The sequence below is a fragment of the Salvelinus sp. IW2-2015 genome, linkage group LG28 (genome assembly GCF_002910315.2).
Source record: "Salvelinus sp. IW2-2015 linkage group LG28, ASM291031v2, whole genome shotgun sequence".
Taxonomy (NCBI): Eukaryota; Metazoa; Chordata; class Actinopteri; order Salmoniformes; family Salmonidae; genus Salvelinus; species Salvelinus sp. IW2-2015.
In genome coordinates, this window is record NC_036868.1 from 3,879,147 (window position 1) to 3,900,014 (window position 20,868).

Consider the following 20,868-nt stretch of genomic DNA (forward strand, 5'->3'; position numbering starts at 1 on the left):
ATAAAAAACTCATGTATTTTGTTTTATTGTTACACTAGTGTCCCCATGGATTTTAATTGTCTGTTAATACCTTCATCTTCTGATTAAGATTCCATAAGATTTGTACCTGTGCTTGAATGCACACAGTACATGGAGCTACAGTGCCTTCAGGAAGTATTCACACCCCTTGACTTTTTCCACATTTTGTTGCWACAGCCTGAWTTTAAAATGGCTAAAATGTAGATTTTGTGTCACTGGTCTACACATAATACTGCATAATGTCAAAGTGGAATAATGTTTTTAGTCATTTTTACAAATTAATAATAATTCTAAAGCTGAAATAATTATTTTGTTATAGCAAGACTAAATAATTTCAGAAGTAAAAATGTGCTAAACAAGTCAGATAATAAGTTGCATGGACTGATGATTTTTGAACGACTACCCAATCTCTGTACTCCATGCAATGATCTGTCAGGTTCCTCATTTGAGCAGTGAATTTCCAGCACCTATTCGACGTCAATGAAGAGGGAGGTTTTCCAATGCCTTGCAAAGAAGGGCACCTATTGGTAAACAAAGAGAAATGGCGTCCTTCCTAACTCAGTTGACGGAGAGAAAGGACACCGCTCAGGGATTTCACCATGAGGCCAATGGTAACTTTAAAACAGTTTTTAGGATAAAAAGAAAAGGAATAGAGCTAAGCACAGGCAAAATCCCAGAGGAAAACCTGGTTCAGTCTGCTTTCAACAGAAACCGGGAGACAAATCCACCTTTTAGCAGGACAGTAACCTAAAATGCAAAGCCAATTATACACTGGAGTTACTTACTAAGATGACATTGAGTGGCTTAATATACAGTTTTGACTTAAATCTGCTTGATTTAATCTATGGCAAGACCTGAAAATGGCTGTCTAGCAATGATCAACAAACAACTTGACAGAGCTTGAATATTTGTTTTAATAATAATGGGCAAATATTGTACAATTCAGGTTTGCAAAGCTCTTAGAGACTTATCCAGAAAGACTTGCAGCTGTAATTGCTACCGAAGGTGATTCTAACATTTATTGACTCAGGGGGTTGAACACATTACAGAGTATTTTGTGTAGATCGTTGACAGAAAATTAAAACTAAATCCATTTTAATCCCACTTTGTAACAGAACAAAATGTGGAATAAGTCACATTTTGAATACTGTCTGAAGACATTGTACATGTTGTGCCTATCTACATGTTGTACCTATCTACATGTTGTACCTATCTACATGTTGTACCTATCTACATGTTGTACCTATCTACATGTTGGTACCTTATCTACACTGATTGTACTATCTACAATGATTGTACCTAATCTACATGTTGTACTATCTACATGTTGTACCTATCTACATGTTGTACCTATCTACATGATGTACCTATCTACATGATTGTACCTATTACATGTTGTACCTATCTACATGTTTTCTATCTATATACATCTACATGTTGTACCTATCTACATGTTGTACCTATCTACATGATTGTACCTATCTACATGTTGTACCTATCTACATGTTGTACCTATCTACATGATTGTACTGACAGGATCAATTGGAAGGATGATTTTCACACATTGTGGTTATGGGTCAAAATCAATCTTCTCTTCATTTGATTGATTTTACCATCATTTCACCGTATTATCCAGACGAGCGGTGCTTTCAAATCTGTTGCCTTGTTCTATCCGTATCATCTATTGAGTTATCATAGGGGTTTTTACAATGTGATGCTTGACTGCTTTGTCAATCACTTCAGTTAAAAAAAAGCCTAGTTTGAAAGCATTGACTGTAGGCATCTTGTTTGGATGTTGACATACATTTATATATATATATATAAAAGCTTTGTAAGGTATGTTTGTGTCACACGTTCTTAGATGTCCAAGCGCTTATATAACATTATTAAAATAGGCTTTTACACATGATTTGCTMTATGTTTCAGTACAATATTCAATAGTTGCTGTTAGTTACTGTTAATGGTCATTTTCAATTGATAATATACACCTATTGATTGTTAAATTATATAATTTATAAATGCTTTATGGGCTTAGTAGTAGCTTGGTYGAACTGTCCTATCAGAACTCAGAAATCTAAGTTTGTATTACTCCGCGGTTTATGTTGTTGTCATTTGAGTGTAAACCTACCATGTAGCCTACAGCTTCCTGTTTGAAACATATCATGTCGATCTCATGGACGGTGTTGTCCTTGGATACATTGCATAATTTAGCGCCAGGTGTCAGATGTTTGTTGTTTGGATGTTTATGTTTCAGAATTTTTATTGGATTCTGGTTTGTTCCGCTACTATGTATGATGTTTCTGAATACATTAGGAAATCTGTCACTCAGTCCACTGATTATTATCATTTGTAATGAATTAAATGATATCATACCAAAGTTGCAATCTATCTCTGTTAGAATGTGTTCTGCATTAAATGACTTATGACATTATAAATGCTTATACATGATTATCACATGCCATAATGAATGATTCCTTTCAGAATTAAGTACAGTGCAACCAATATATATATATATTTAATGTGCTGTGAATGTCCAAAAAATAACACACTGAATTCACCCTAARAGCAATATTCATAGTTAAAAAATAATAATTAAAGGCAATTAGTTAAGGCAATTTTCTCTCTTAACAGGTATTCTGTAGGTATTCTGATATGACTTCAATGTTTAAATACCATTAATGTTCTCTTCCCTTCTTATTATACAGCCCAAGCGAGGGACTGATTCCATTAGAGATACTGGACCACTAATGGACACTGGAAAAAATGAAAACAATTATGAGATATGGGTAGAATAGTTGCATTTAATCAGTCTTAATAACCCTTCTACTAACCCTCTGAGACTGCCTCATCTCATGCATTTTAATGAACGGGCAAGAGACATACAGTACATACTCTATCTGTGATTATATCCTCCTCAATCAGTGCTCTCTCCGACACCGTGCTCTAACATGTGGTGCTCTCCCCGACACCGTGCTCTAACATGCAGTGCTCTCTCCGACACCGTGCTCTAACATGCAGTGCTCTCCCCGACACCTGTGCTCTCTAACTATTGCAGTCTCTCCCCGACACCGTGCTCTAACATGCAGTGCTCTCCCGACACCGTGCTCTAACATGCAGTGCTCTCTCCGACACCGTGTGCTCTAACATGCAGTGCTCTCTCTGACACCTGTTTCTAACATGCAGTGCTCCCCCTGACACACGTGCTCTAACATGCAGTGCTCTCTCCGACATGGTGCTCTAACATGCAGTGCTCTCTCTGACACCGTGCTCTAACATGCAGTGCTCTCTCTGACACCGTGTTCTAACATGCAGTGCTCCCCCTGACACCGTGCTCTAACATGCAGTGCTCTCTCCGACATGGTGCTCTAACATGCAGTGCTCTCCCCGACACCGTGCTCTAACATGCAGTGTCTCTCCGACACCGTGCTCTAACATGCAGTGCTCTCTCTGACACCGTGTTCTAACATGCAGTGCTCCCCTGACACCGTGCTCTAACATGCAGTGCTCTCTCCGACACCGTGCTCTAACATGCAGTGCTCTCTCCGACATGGTGCTCTAACATACAGTGCTCTCCCGACACCGTGCTCTAACATGCAGTGCTCCCCCTGACACCGTGCCTAACATGCAGTGCTCTCTCTGACACCTATTCTAACATGCAGTGCTCTCTCCGACACCGTGTTCTAACATGCAGTGCTCTCCCCGACACCGTGCTCTAACATGCAGTCTCTCCCGACACCGTGTTCTAACATGCAGTGCTCTCTCCGACAAACGTGCTCTAACATGCAGTGCTCTCCCGACACCGTGCTCTAACATGCAGTGCTCTCCCGACACCGTGTTCTAACATGCAGTGCTCTCCCCGACACCGTGCTCTAATGCAGTGCTCTCCCGACACCGTGTTGTAACATGCAGTGCTCTCTCCGACAACGTGCTCTAACATGCAGTGCTCTCTCCGACACCGTGCTCTAACATGCAGTGCTCTCTCCGACACCGTGCTCTAACATGCAGTGTCTCTCGACACGGTGCTCTAACATGCAGTGCTCTCCCGACACCTATTCTAACATGCAGTGCTCTCTCCGACACCGTGCTCTAACATGCAGTGCTCCTTCCGACATGGTGCTTCTAACATGCAGTGCTCTCTCCGACACCGGATTCTAACATGTAGTGCTCTCTCCGACACCGTGCTCTAACATGCAGTGCTCTCTCCGACACCGTGCTCTAACATGCAGTGCTCTCCCGACACCGTATTCTAACATGCAGTGCTCTCCCGACACCGTGCTCTAACATGCAGTGCTCTCTCCGACACCGTGCTCTAACATGCAGTGCTCTCTCCGACACGTGCTCTAACATGCAGTGCTCTCCTCCGACACCGTGCTCTAACATGCAGTGCTCTCCCCGACACCGTGCTCTAACATGCAGTGCTCCCCCTGACACCGTGCTCAACATGCAGTGCTCTCGCCGACATGGTGCTCTAACATGCAGTGCTCCCCCTGACACCGTGCTCTAACATGCAGTGCTCTCTCCGACATGGTGCTCTAAATGCAGTGCTCTCTCCGACACCGTGCTCTAACATGCAGTGCTCTCTCCGACATGGTGCTCTAACATGCAGTGCTCTCTCCGACACCGTGCTCTAACATGCAGTGCTCCCCCTGACACCGTGCTCTAACATGCAGTGCTCTCTCCGACACCTTTCTAACATGCAGTGCTCTCTCGACACCGTGCTCTAACATGCAGTGCTCTCCCGACACCGTGCTCTAACATGCAGTGCTCTCTCCGACACCGTGCTCTAACATGCAGTGCTCTCTCCGACACCGTGCTCTAACATGCAGTGCTCTCTCCGACATGGTGCTCTAACATGCAGTGCTCTCCCCGACACCGTATTCTAACATGCAGTGCTCTCTCCGACACCGTGCTCTAACATGCAGTGCTCTCTCCGACACCGTGCTCTAACATGCAGTGCTCTCTCCGACACCGTGCTCTAACAGATCAGATATTATGTGACCAACTGATGGATATTTTCTGGAGGATGAATGTCCACAAACTGGTGTGCACACACACGCACACACACACGCACATTATCCCCCCACCCATTTCATCCCATTCACTGTGAAATTGTAATGCATCAAAGACCATTTCTCAGTAGCCACTTAAAACGGATTGAAGTGAACCTGTAAGGTTACCTCCGCCTTTGTGCAAGGAGGACACTGCCAGAGCTCTGCAAAATGACCTCCAGCAGGCCACAAATGTGCATGTGTCAGCATATGGTCTCACAAGGGGTCTGAGGATCTCATCTCGTATCTAATGGCAGTCAGGCTACCTTGGCGAGCACATGGAGGGCTGTGCGGCCCCACAAAGAAATGCACCCACACCATGACTGACCCACCGCCAAACCGGTCATGCTGGAGGATGTTGCAGGCAGCAGAACGTTCTCCACGGCGTCTCCAGACTCTGTCACGTCTGTCACACTCTAGACTATCGGCTGCCTTTGATACTGTGAACCATCAGATCCTCCTCTCCACCCTCTCCGAGCTGGGCATCTCCGGCGCGGCCCACGCTGGATTGCGTCCTACCTGACAGGTCGCTCCTACCAGGTGGCGTGGCGAGAATCTGTCTCCGCACCACGTGCTCTCACCACTGGTGTCCCCCAGGGCTCTTTTCTAGCCTCTCCTATTCTCGCTATACACCAAGTCACTTGGCTCTGTCATATCCTCACATGGCCTCTCTATCATTGCTATGCAGACGACACACAATTAATCTTCTCCTTTCCCCCTCTGATACCAGGTGGCGAATCGCATCTCTGCATGTCTGGCAGACATATCAGTGTGATGACGGATCACCACCTCAAGCTGAACCTCGGCAAGACGGAGCTGCTCTTCCTCCCGGGGAAGGACTGCCCGTCCATGATCTCGCCATCACGGTTGACAACTCCATTGTGTCCTCCTCCCAGAGCGCTAAGAACCTTGGCGTGATCCTGGACAACACCCTGTCGTTCTCAACTCACATCAAGGCGGTGACCCGTTCCTGTAGGTTCATGCTCTACAACATTCGCAGAGTACGACCCTGCCTCACACAGGAAGCGGCGCAGGTCCTAATCCAGGCACTTGTCATCTCCCGTCTGGATTATTGCAACTCGCTGTTGTGGGCTCCCTGCCTGTGCCATTAAACCCCTACAACTCATCCAGAACGCCGCAGCCCGTCTGTGTTCAACCTTCCAAGTTCTCTCACGTCACCCCGCTCCTCCGCTCTCTCCACTGGCTCCAGTTGAAGCTCGCATCCGCTACAAGACCATGGTGCTTGCCTACGGAGCTGTGAGGGGAACGGCACCTCCGTACCTTCAGGCTCTGATCAGGCCCTACACCCAAACAAGGGCACTGCGTTCATCCACCTCTGGCCTGCTCGCCTCCCTACCTCTGAGGAAGTACAGTTCCCGCTCAGCCCAGTCAAAACTGTTCGCTGCTCTGGCACCCCAATGGTGGAACAAACTCCCCACGACGCCAGGTCAGCGGAGTCAATCACCACCTTCCGGAGACACCTGAAACCCCACCTCTTTAAGGAATACCTAGGATAAAGTAATCCTCCTAACCCCACCCTCCCCTTAAAAGAGTTAGATGCACTATTGTAAAGTGGTTGTTCCACTGGATTTCATAAGGTGAATGCACCAATTTGTAAGTCGCTCTGGATAAGAGCGTCTGCTAAATGACTTAAATGTAATGTAAATGTCACATGTGCTCATGTGCTCAGTGTGAACCTGCTTTCATCTGTGAAGAGCACAGGCGCCAGTGGCGAATTTGCCAATCTTGGTGTTCTCTGGCAAATGCCATACGTCCTGCACGGTGTTGGGCTGTAAGCACAACCCCACCTGTGGACCCCACGTCGGCCCTCATACCACCCTCATGGAGTCTGTTTCTGACGTTTGAGCAGACACATGCACATTTGTGGCCTGCTGGAGGTCATTTTGCAGGGCACTGGCAGTGCTCCTCCTTGCACAAAGGCGGAGGTAGGTCCTGCTGCTGGGTTGTTGCCTCCTACGGCCTCCTCCACGTCTCCTGATGTACTGGCCTGTCTCCTGGTACGCCTCCATGCTCTGGACACTACGCTGACAGACACAGCAAACCTTCTTGCCACAGCTCGCATTGATGTGCCATCCTGGATGAGCTGCACTACCTGAGCCACTTGTGTGGGTTGTAGACTCCGTCTCATGCTACCACTAGAGTGAAAGCACCGCCAGCATTCAAAAGTGACCAAAACATCAGCCAGGAAGCATAGGAACTGAGAAGTGGTCTGTGGTCACCACCTGCAGAACCACTCCTTTATTGGGGTGTCTTGCTAATTGCCTATAATTTCCACCTTTTGTCTATTCCATTTGCACAACAGCATGTGAAATTTATTGTCAATCAGTGTTGCTTCCTAAGTGGACAGTTTGATTTCACAGAAGTTGATTGACTTGGAGTTACATTGTGTTGTTTAAGTGTCCCTTTATTTTTTGAGCAGTGTATATGATGGCACCTCTTTCTCCATAGTAAAATGATGGCACATCTCTCTTCATATATATATGATGGCACCTCTTTCTCCGTAGTAAAATGATGGCACATCTCTCTTCATATATATATGATGGCACCTCTTTCTCCGTAGTAAAATGATGGCACATCTCTCTTCATATATATATGATGGCACCTCTTTCTCCGTAGTAAAATGATGGCACCTGTCTCTTCATATTAATATATGATGGCACCTCTTTCTCTATTGAAATAGTATGGCACCTTTCGTTATCCATAGAAATATGATGGAATCTCCTTCTCCATTATAATAGTATAGCACCTCTCTCTCTCCATCTCCCCTGCTTGTCATGAACACAGACCAGTTTAAAGTTTCAACATTTATTAACAACATGCACAGGATACAACAGGTGAAAAACAGTACAGTGAAATTCTTTCCCAACAGTGCAGTGATAATAATAATAATATAGATAATAATAGAATATAAAATAGAATATAAAATAAATATAAACACTACACAAATTAGGATGTGAGTTAGAAACACGAGAATGCAAGTATATACAGGTCAGTACCAGGACCTTATTCAATGTTCAGGTGTACTGGAGTGGTTGAGAGGGACTTATAAGGTGACTGGTAGTAGGATATACACTGAGTGTACAAAACAGTAAGAACACCTTCCTAATATTGAGTTTCAACCCTGCCTTTTGCCCTCAGAACAGCCTCAATCCATTGGGGCATGGACTCTACAAGGTGTTGAAAGCGGTCCACAGGGATATTGGCCCATATTGACTCCAATGCGTCCAACAGTTGTGTCAAATTGGTTGGATGTCCTTTGGGTGATGGACCGTTCTTGATACACACAGGAAACTGTTGAGCACGAAAAACCCAGCAGCGTTGCAGTTCTTGACACAAACCGGTGCACCTGGCACCTACTACCATATCCCGTTCAAAGGCAGTTAAATCTTTTTTCTTGCCCATTCACCCTCTGAATGGCAGACATACACAATCTATGTCTTAATTGTCTGAAGGCTTAAAAATCCTTCTTTAACCTGTCTCCTCCTCTTCATCTACACTGATTGACGTGGATTTAACAAGTCACATCAATAAGGGATCATAGCTTTCACCTGGACTCACCTGGTCAGTCTATGTCATGGAAAGAGCAGGATTCCTTACTGTTTTGTACACTCAGTGTACATGTAAACAGAGCTGAAATGTGACTGATCGCAGAATACTTATGGTCGTGTAGACAGACTGCATCTACACAACCTCGGTGAGAGTCAGTGACAGTGGGATAGAGGGAATTGTTTATGACTGTTAATGACTTTCTGTTCTGTGTTCTGCTGGCTGTGCCCCTAATAGGTTTTGATGGCAGAAGGTCATATCCTCCCTGACAGATGCATTCCTATTTCTTGGATGATCTGTTTGCTTCAGTTTGGCAAAGGTGACTTTACTGTGAAAAGACACAGTTCTATGGAGTGAATTGAAACTGATGTGAATAATCATTACCAGTTCTGTTGAGTACTGTCACGTTCCTGACCTGTTTTCTGTTGTTTTGTATGTGTTAGTCGGTCAGGGCGTGAGTGTGGGTGGGCATTTCTATGTTATGTGTTTCTATGTTGGTAAATGGGTGACCTGATATGGTTCTCAATTAGAGGCAGGTGGTTTTCATCTCCTCTGATTGAGAACCATATTAAGGTAGGTGGTTTCACATTGTTTGTTTGTGGGTGATTGTCGCTGTGTCTGTGTTTATTGCACCACACGGTACTGTCTCGTCTAGTTCATTCATTCATTCATTCATTCATGCATTCATTTCGTTCGTTCTTTCCTGTTCGTGCGTTCATTGTTTTTTATGTTCACAAGTTCAGGTCTGTTTAACGTCGTTTGTTGTTTTGTAGTTTATGCAAGTGTTTTTTTCGTGTTCGTCTTCATTAAATAAATAATTTATGTCTACATACCTCGCTGCGTGTTGGTCCGACCCATGCTCCTCCTCGTCTGAGGAGGAGAACGAATATGACTGTCGTTACAAGTACAGGCTTAACTGAATGAACAACAGAGACAGAATGCAATATGGAATTTTATTAAATAGTTATGGCCTCGTCTCAGAGGAATGTTCCTCAGAGCCAGATGCAGATGATATGTAGCCCTTTGCTGGGCAGCTGGCATCGAAACCAATGACGGGCCTTAAAGTTATTGTAGCTGGTGGTGGTGGAGAGGTGGATGGTTGTCGAAAACTGTTGCTGAAAAACAGTAAGTGAGAGAACATGGGTAAGTTGAGATAAATATATCCCAAGATTTACGCTGTGGAGCCCCTGGTGGTGTGGCCGGGGAAAGCCACTGTTTGGAGCATCAGTCACAACCAGCATTGTAGGCTACAGCAAGCTAGGCTGCAGGGCTACGCCCACACCTGAGGCCACTGCCTCATTAAGCTGCAAAACATCTTGGAAAATTTAAGGGGCGGCTTTAGTTCAGCTCAGGGGAGGTCCTGGCTGGARGCTACAGACATTTGTTTGAAGTTTTGGACATTGTGTTCGCCACAGGAAGAAGTGACCGGCCTACAAGTGAAGCTGGGTAACAGCCCAGCTAGTTTTCTTTAAAGTTAAGGCTAACTCTAGGTTAYGTTGAGTGTTTTGTTTTCAGTTRATGTTTGAGAACCAGCTTTGTGAACCTAAGCTGTCCCCCTGTGTGTTGGACTTCTGTCATTGTTCCTCCTCGATGCCTTCCTACCAGCCACACCTAGCAAGTCAGTTACAATTCCCACTGGTTGAGAGAGAGGTAAGTGATAAATGCAAGTATGAGCCCATATGTTAAATGGCAGACATGCAGAATGTGCATTATTGTGCCGTGTTTATAGGCTAAAGGCAAATAGGTGAATGACATTCTGCACATGGCTAATTTGGTATTTTATTAGGATCCKCATTAGCTGTTGCAAAAGCAGCAGCTACTCTTTCTGGGGTCCACACAAACCATGAAACAAAATACTGTCACGCCCTGACCATAGAGAGCTTTTATTCTCTATGTTCGTTAGGTCGGGGTGTGATTTAGGGTGGGTCATCTAGGTGTTTTATATGTCGATGTTGGCCTGTTATGGTTCCCAATCAGAGGCAGCTGTTTATCGTTGGATCTGATTGGGGATCATATTTAGGCAGCCATTTCCCCTTTGTGTTTTGTGGGATCTTGTGTTTGTGTAGCTGCTTGTTTGTTTTGTTTGGTGAGTTTCTATTTATTAAAATATGTTTAACTCTACGCACACTGTGCCTTGGTCCATTCCTTATGACGAACGTGACAAATACAGAATACAGAACATCAATAGACAAGAACAGCTCAAGGACAGAACTACATACATTTTTTTTAAAGGCACACAGCCTGCATATCAATGCATACACACAAACTATCTAGGTCAAATAGGGGAGAGGCGTTGTGCCACGAGGTGTTGCTTTATCWGTTTTTTTAAACCAGGTTTGCTGTTTATTTGAGAAATATGAGATGGAAGGAAGTTCCATGCAATAAGGGCTCTAATATAATATTGTAGGCTTTCTTGAATTTGTTCTGGATTTGGGAACTGAAAAGACCGCTCGTGGCATGTCTAGTGGGATAAGTGTGTGTGTCAGAGCTGTGTGTAAGTTGACTATGCAAACAATTTGGAATTTTCAACACATTAATGTTTCTTATAAAAAGAAGTGATGCAATCAGTCTCTCCTCAACTCTTAGCCAAGAGAGACTGGCATGCATAGTATTTATATCAGCTCTCTGATTACAGTTAAGAGCAAAACGTGCTGCTCTGTTCTGTGCCAGATGCAGTTTAACTAGGTCTTTCCTTGCAGCAATGGACCACACGACTGGACAATAATCAAGATTAGACAAAACTAGAGCCTGCAGAACTTGCTTTTTGGAGTGTGGTGTTAAAAAAGCAGAGCACCTCTTTATTACAGCTAGACATCTCCCCATCTTTATGTAACAGTTTAACTTTAGTCTGTCCCCTCGCCCCGACCCGGGCYCGAACCAGGGACCCTCTGCACACATCAACAACAGTCACCCACGAAGCATCGTTACCCATCGCTCCACAAAAGCCACGGCCCTTGCAGAGCAAGGGGAACCACTACTTCAAGGTCTCAAAGCGAGTGACGTCACCGATTGAAACGCTATTAGCGTGCACCACCGCTAACTAGCTAGCCATTTCACATCAACCATTGAATCTATATTTTAATTTTTWATTTTACCTTTATTTAACCCGGTATGCAAGTTGAGAACAAGTTCTCATTTACAATTGCGACCTGGCCAAGATAAAGCAAAGCAGTTCGACACATACAACAACACAGAGTACATGGAGTAAAACAAACATACATTCAATAATACAGTAGAAAAATAAGTCTATATACAATGTGAGCAAATAAGGTGAGATAAGGGTGGTAAAGGCAAAAAAAGGCCATGGTGGCGAAGTAAATATGTTTTGACCATGACAGATTACAATCTATGGTAACGCCAAGTAATTGAGTCTCCTTAACTTGTTAAACAGCCACACCATTCATTACCAGATTCAGCTGAGGTCTAGCTCTTAAGGAATGATTTGTACCAAATGCAATGCTCTTAGTTTTAGAGATGTTCAGGACCAGTTTATTACTGGCCACCCATTCCAAAACAGACTGCAACTCTAAGGGTTTCAGTGACTTCATTAGCTGTGGTTACTGATGCGTATATGGTTGAAGCATCAGCATACATGGGGACACATGCTTTGTTTAATGCCAGTGGCAGGTCATTGGTAAAAATATAAAAGAGTAGGGAGCTGCRCTACGGTACACCACACTTTACATGTTTGACATTAGAGAAGCTTCCATTCAAGAAAACCCTTTGAGTTCTATTAGATAGATACCTCTGAATCCACGATATGGCAGAAGTTGAAAAGCCATAGCACAAGTTTGTTTAACAACAGGTTATGGTCAATAATATCAAAGGCTGCACTGAAATCTAACAGTCCAGCCCCCACAATCTTCTTATTATCAATTTCTTTCAACCAATCAGTCATGTGTCAGTGCAGTACATGTTGAGTGCCCTTCTCTATAAGCATGCTGAAAGTCTATTCATTTGTTTACAGAGAAATAGCATTGTATTTGGTCAAACACAATTTTTTCCTACAGTTTGTTAAGAGCTGGCAGCAAGCTGATCGGTCTGCTGTTAGAACCAGTAAAGGCTGCTTTACCACTCTTGGGTTGCAGAATGACTTTGGCTTCCCTCTAGGTCTGAGGACAAAGACTTTCCTCTAGGCTCAGATTAAAGATATGACAGGAGTGGCTATAGAGTCAGCTACCATCCTCAGTAGCTTCCCATCTAAGTTGTCAATGCCAGGAGGTTTGTCATTATTGATCGATAACAATCATTTTCCCACCTGTTCTACACTAACTTTACAAAATTCAAACTTGCACTGCTTTTATTTAATTATTCGTTTTTTTATGCATGAGTACAATTGCTCACTGTTCGTTGTGGGCATTTCCAGCTTAATTTTTCCCACTTTGCCAATTAAATAATAATTAAAATAATTGGCAACATCAAATGGTTTTGTGATGAATAAGCCATCTGATTCGATGAAAGATGGAGTTGAATTTGTCTTTCTGCCCATAATTTCATTTAAAGTACTCCAAAGTTTTTTTCCATCATTCTTTATATCATTGATCTTGGCTTCATAATACATTTATTTTTATTTTTGTTGAGTTTAGTTACATAATTTCCCAATTTGCATTAAGTAAGCCAGTCAGATGTGTAGCCAGACTTATTAGCTTCCTTTTGCCCCATCTCTTTCAACCATACAGTTTTTCAATTCCTCATCAATCCACGGAGCCTTAACAGTTCTAACAGTCAGTTTCTTAACAGYTGCATYTTTATCAATAATTGGAAGAAGCAATTTCAGAAATGTATCAAGTGCAGCGTCTGGATGCTCCTCATTAATCACATCAGACCAACAAATATTTTTTAACATCATCCACATAAGAGTAACAGCAAAATCTTTTGTATGATCTCTAATAGGAAAGAGGAGAAGAACGAGACACTATGCTGATGAAATGTTTGTATTCATTCCCACTATGCCCATATAACAGTAAACATAATTAATTATGTTATGCTTACTTGCTGAAATTAAACAAGCATTCAGATCAGCCTTTCCTGATGTAACTTTTGTAAACTACATTTCAATTGAGTACAGGCTTAACTGAAAGAAAAAGAGAGACAGAATTTTATTATAGTTTGMGGTATTGGTTCGTCTCRGAGGAATGCTCCTCGGCGCCAGATGCTGATGACAGGTAGCCCTTTGCTGAGTCAATAATTTACTCACCAGGGAGAAGGGACACAGTGGAACAACGGTTGGATCTAAAGATTGAAAACAATGATCATTAAATGTAAAAGAGATGCATGCAAAGAGTAGAACAAAAGTGCAATTATGCTCCAATGGAAATTATTGTATGAAATGTTTATGCAAATGTTGTTTAGTGCAAGGTGCCCTGTGCGCAGGATTCAAACATCTTTTCATGTTTTTGGWTGAAATGAGATGTTTGCATGTACATCTACCCAACCACGCATGCCGTAACGTGATACGTATGATTGACATGAAACGCTAGCTGAGTGTTTAACCCAATAGTACATGCCAAAAAACGGGAAGATATGGACACCTGCCAAAAGTCCCAGTCCAATGCTGACCTGCTGAGTGCCTTGCATTGTTCCAATATGAGAAGGTGTAAGGATGAATGACCACCACTGCATTACAACTCCTCTGCTTGAACACTCTACTAAAGAAAAGAGACATTTAGGTGTGTCTACCTGCAGGCTATGGTAAAAGTTTAGTGTATCAAGTGTGGCTGTCAGTCTGCGATTTATTGAAATTGAAAGTGGAGAAATCGATGGTTATAGTAGTTTCTCCTCTGAAGGATCCTCGAGGATCAGGTTAGTGTTCTGACAGCTTCCAAGGCTACAAAGAAGAGCATAATGAAGCACCTGGGCATGCAGCAATATGTTGAGGTGGTGAAAGTCCTGACAGGGACAACATCAGACTGGCAGTGAAGAAAGTGTTGTCTGACCCTGTCGAGATGTTTTCATGGTTGCTCACAGAGTTGGAGTCAAAGGGGCCTGAGACCCCAAGGACTGTCATATACTGTAAGAGAAATTAAGAATGTTCTTTGCTGTACAACAAGGTTTTTCAGTATTTCCTTGGGAAAAAATCAAATGCTTCATAAACAACAGGTATAGACTAACAGTGAAATGCTTACTTACTGGCCCTTCTCAACAATGCAGAGAAAAAATGAAAAATAGTAGAAAAAATATAACATGGAATAAATAGAAGAATCATAATACAAGGAATAAATCCACAATGAGTAACGATACACGGGGTATCAGTATCGTGTCAATGTGGAAGTTGGGGTCGCTGGGGCTGGGGCTGGGGCTGGGGCTGGGGCTGTGGCTGGGGCTGTGGCTGGGGCCCTGAATAGGCCTCGTCTCACCGGACTCTCTTTCCTGAAGGCACTCTTTTGGTACATCTGGGGGTTGAGACAGCCGCGGCACAATGAAATAATGACTGATTGGTCCCGGGCAGCATTTCAGTGGACTATGAAGCCTTCACCACGTCCAACCTGTACATATGACAATAACATTTGTTTGTATTGATTTGGCAGGCACGATAGTTGCTACAATGAAGGCTATATTATATTGACTATGCATTGTGTGCAGAACTGAAGAATGACATAACAATGAGTAATATCGTCAGATAAATATAGGCTAATCATGGATTATACTTGCGAGCCACCACCAGCTGTATTTATGCGGCCTTGTCCCTGCAGCGCATAGCTACTGTATATTTGCAAATAACTGTGCACTCCCTGCAAAATAATGTGTTTAGAAAGCTTATAGGTTGAGTGTTTCCAATGAATAGCCTCGAAAGATTGCGTAAAATGAGCAATAACAATAAATCCAACCTGATCTGATAGCTGAAGTGAATGATATTATATATCAACGTGGAATGACTGCTAACCACGCCCACAGTTCTTAGAGATGTAATTATCAAGCTCTCTTCTCCTGGGATTAAGCATGGAGCAAAACAACGCAGKGAATTCTGTAAATGCTACCACAAACTCTGCAATGATAAGGAAACACTGTAGCCTGGGATCAGAGGTTTTAAAGACAGCTGGATAGATGCCATCGCCGGGACACTTGGGCCCAGAGAGTGTTCCGGGTGGAGGGGGCCGCATAGGGAGCGGAGGAAGAAGGATCAGCCTAGTCGGAGACTACCATAGCCTCACAACTTGGAATATTCCCCCTTCGCTGGTGAAGCCGTATATATTGGAGCCTGTTCTTCCCTCTCGGAGAAACGACCTCTTCTCCCGAGAAAGGAATACTGTCGTCTAGGAGTGCAGAGATGAGCCGAGTACATTCGTAGCCAGGTGTAAATAGCTCATGGCTYGAAATGCCTGGAACCATATTCCCATCTCGACCAGGAATCCCAGAAATTGAGCGTCAGAAATGGCCCACTTGCCTAATGGTGATTCTTTAACTTCTTCTCGGGAAACCTAGTCATAGAGGAATCACCTGGATCGCCTGGGAGTGGGTGTAGATTGATCGCTGGAACAAGGGACGTATCCTCTTCCTCAGCGGTGATTTCGCTGGAACAAGAGACGCTATGCTGATGATGATATGTTTGTAATAATTCCCACAATGCTCATAGAATAGGAAACAGAGTGAATTATGTTATGCTTATTGGATGAAGTTAAATGAGCATTCAGACCAGCCTTCCTGATTTGAACTTTCATAAACAACATTTCTTGTCTTGGGGTGTATGACAAGAACAGCAACCATCACAGAAGTATTTTGATCTGTCATGACACTAAGAACTTGGCTATTGGTACAGTAATATTATGGCACCAATAATGCCATCATTTAAATCCATACAAATACTTCCTGCCTTTATGAATCCATCCTTATGTAACAGAATGGGTTTAACTTATCTGAGACCTGAGGACCTGGCGTTGGCTCCCCGACGTAATGCCTAGGCCAGGGATACTCACTTAGTTTAGATCGAGGGCCCCTTTAAGACAATAACAAGAGGTTATTCACAGGTGTTCACGTGCCACCACTTGAGTTTTCTGGGCTAGCACTGTCCTCTGACAAACAGGATACCCGGGTTCAAACCCCGCTAGTCACACTTACACAATTGACTCACAAGAGSCAAGGACATTCCGCACCCGAGATGTTTTGCTAATACACATCGACTCTCATGTGCCGACATTGTCTGAGGATGGATACACGAAGCCAGAAAGTACACTGCTCAAAAAAATAAAGGGAACACTTAAACAACACAATGTAACTCCAAGTCAATCACACTTCTGTGAAATCAAACTGTCCACTTAGGAAGCAACACTGATTGACAATAAATTTCACATGCTGTTGTGCAAATGGAATAGACAACAGGTGGAAATTATAGGCAATTAGRAAGACACCCCCAATAAAGGAGTGGTTCTGCAGGTGGTGACCACAGACCACTTCTCAGTTCCTATGCTTCCTGGCTGATGTTTTGGTCACTTTTAAATGCTGGCGGTGCTTTCACTCTAGTGGTAGCATGAGACGGAGTCTACAACCCACACAAATGGCTCAGGAAGTGCAGCTCATCCAGGATGGCACATCTGGCGCCCTGTGCTCTTCACAGATGAAAGCAGGTTCACACTGAGCACGTGACAGACGTGACAGATTTCTTTGGAGGGACGCACAGCCCTCCATGTGCTCGCCAGAGGTAGCCTGACTGCCATTAGGTACCGAGATGAGATCCTCAGACCCCTTGTGAGACCATATGCTGGTGCGGTTGGCCCTGGGTTTCTCCTACTGCAAAAAAATGCTAGACCTCATGTGGCTGGAGTGTGTCAGCAGTTCCTGCAAGAGGAAGGCATTGATGCTATGGACTGGCCCGCCCGTTCCCCAGACCTGAATCAAATTGAGCACATCTGGGACATCATGTTTCGCTCCATCCACCAAAGCCACGTTGCACCACAGACTGTCCAGGAGTTGGCGGATGCTTTAGTCAGGGTCTGGGAGGAGATCCCTCAGGAGACCATCCGCCACCTCATCAGGAGCATGCCCAGGCGTTGTAGGGAGGTCATACAGGCACGTGGAGGCCACACACACTAGTGAGCCTCATTTTGACWTGTTTTAAGGACATTACATCAAAGTTGGATCAGCCTGTAGTGTGGTTTTCCACTTTAATTTTGAGTGTGACTCCAAATCCAGACCTCCATGGGTTGATAAATTTGATTTCCATTGATAATTTGTGTGATTTTGTTGTCAGCACATTCAATTATGTAAAGAAAAAAGTATTTAATAAGAATATTTCATTAATTCAGATCTAGGATGTGTTATTTTAGTGTTCCCTTTTTTTATTTTGAGCAGTGTATATATGTAACGGATGTGAAATGGTTAGCGGGTACGCGCTAGTAGCGTTTCAATCAGTTACGTCACTTGCTCTGAGAGTTAAGTAGGGTTTCCCCTTGCTCTGCAAGGGCCGCGGCTTTTGTGGAGCGATGGGTAACGACGCTTCGTGGGCGACTGTTGTCGATGTGTGCAGAGGGTCCCTGGTTCGCGCCCGTGTCAGGGCGAGGGGACGGTACTAAAGTTATACTGTTACATATACATACATTTGGATAATTGTGTAACAACTGCGACTCGGCTGACACCCCAACCCCAGTCTTTTGAATTGACAGACTAATTGACATACGATATTTTTAGATTCAATGTTCTGTTCTTTCATTTGAAAGACCAAACTGTCTTCTCAAGCTGATCCAGTGAGGGGCCGTTGTTGTTAGGCATTGTAACCGTTTGGAAGGGATTCAAGAGAACCAGTGCATCACAGTATTGTTACATAACTCATATATCACTGCCAGTCTCCTCTTTGATCCAGCCAGCCATGAAAACTAGTGTGCATAACAATAACTTTTACTTGATTTAAGTCTGAAATGTGTCAACGGCATATCACACCCAATTATTGTTTGATATGACGCTGTCGTGTCTGTAGAAACATTTCTTCAGTGAATATCAAAGAGATGAACGAATCTTGTAGATTAAATACATTTTAAATTGAGCCACTTTTCTCCAATCTTGATAGCTCGTAACTGAAGGATACACTTCTATGTATTTCCATACACCTCCATATTAGGGATATCAGACTCAAGTCGTCCACACGCTTTTAGGTGATTGGTGTTCAGTATCTCCTCTCCTCTCCTCTTCATATTCTCCTCATTGAATACCTGTTTGTGTAGTGAGTAGACTACACATTCATATTTAAAGGGGAAATCTGCAGTTGCTACATCCATTTTTGGACTTACTCAATTAATAATATGTACCCATTGACTCTTGAAGAATATAACTTATAAATGCCTCATGAGTTTAGTTCAACTGTCATACCCCGTTAGAACCCAAAGCTTGTTTTACTCCAATGTTTGTAAACAAAGTAAATGTGAACAAATACTGCAGAGCCTCAAAACCAGTGGCAGTCAGCGCTGTTTAGTGCTTTTGTAATGACCATGACCTTATTTCTATTACAGCATATTGGATGACTCTCATTCATATTTCATTCGCCCAACTCAATGTAACATCAATAGGTTTAGGCTACTACATGARACTCACATTTTCCCTATACCCATCATGAGGTTGCTACAACCTAGCCTATGAATTAAAGTTTACAACGTAGGTGCACAGGTCGAGAGACAAATGGAAGTAATCAAGGTGACAGACAGTGACACATTCAGTYCCGCCTTACACACTCTTGCCTGCATCTAGCTGATGTAGGGTGTAATCTTTAGTCCAACCGCTGCAAATGAGAATTTCTATTGGACAAATTCAGGGATGTTTATTCCAGTTTCATTCCGTTTGCTTCTGTTTAAGAACCGTTTTTCAACAAAATCGGTGGAATGAACACACCCTTGATCACACGCACACTTGTTCACTTTCATAGCAGCCACATAAAAACAGCATGATTACTTTGATTGTTGTGTAATTCCTTCTCGCATCTACGCTCTCTCCTCCTCTCACCTTTTTCCTTTGCTTGTGGACTTCACTGCACAACACATCAGCTGTCTGTGACCTGGCAAAAAAAGCTTTCCAAGCCAAACCTTCAAACCAAAGCCACTACACACAGCCTACATCGTTTTCACCACATTAGCTAACATCATAGTCAACATACTATAGCTACTAGAACTATTGAGTTAGTAAAACTGCTACAATTGTGCAGCCAGCTAGCTAACATAGCATCCACCCTCTCTGTTTGAGCTGGGTGTTTGAGTAGGCTAAACTAGTTAGCTGCATTTGCTAACTAACAAAGTCAAAGTGAAAAAATACAACGAAATACAGCTAGCTCTCGCTTTCTCTTGCTTCCCCTTCTTTTTTAAAGAAATATWTTTTTTCTAAACGATTCAACTATTGTTTTTCTCTCTGAGTCAATTACTCACCACGTTTTATGCACTGCATTGCTAGCTAGCTGTAGTTTATGCTTTCAGGACTAGATTCATTCTCTAATCCTTTGATTGGGTGGACAACATGTCAATTCATGCTGCAAGAGCTCTAATAGGTTGGAGGACATCCTCTGGAAGTTGTCATAATTACTGTGTAAGTCTATGGAAGGGGTGAGGACCATGAGCCTCCTGGGTTTGTGTTGAAGTCAATGTACACAGAGGAGAACGGAAACTACCTGTCCTCCGGCTACACCATGGTGCTACCCTGCAGAGTGCTGTTGAGGCTACAGTATACCTTTATTGCAAAACAGTGTGTTTTAATCAATTATTTGGTTACGTTAATATATTTAATATAGTTTTATCTATAAAGGATAACTTCTTTAATATTTCCTCTCTGTCTATGAATTTGAGATTGGTTACATTTCTCCAGCCCCATCCCTCAGCGTTTTAACAGCTGATTGACCCTTTAAATACCTTTTGATATTCTCAACATTATATCCTATTTCCATTGATCACTGGAAGGAAAATTACTTTGGTTGCCTAGCTGGAAATAAATTGTCTGTGCAACCCAAGTCCATCTCCATGGAATCAACCTCAAGACTCCTCGAAACAACAGCCAATATCCTCTTCAAACTGACAATTGAGGTAATGAATGACTAGTCAGACATATTAGATTGAAATCAATCAAGTCAAGAGTATGCAATTTATTATACCCCAGGTCTTGGAATCGGAGTGCAACAAGTCCAGGAACAGAGAATAATGAGATGTAGGTTAGAGGTGAGGATATTTACCTCTTGTTTTACAAACCTAACAATATCCCCATAGTCGGTGTGAGGGCTTGAGAATGATGTGAGGGTGCAGGTGGGAGGATACTTAATTTGTACCCCTTCATA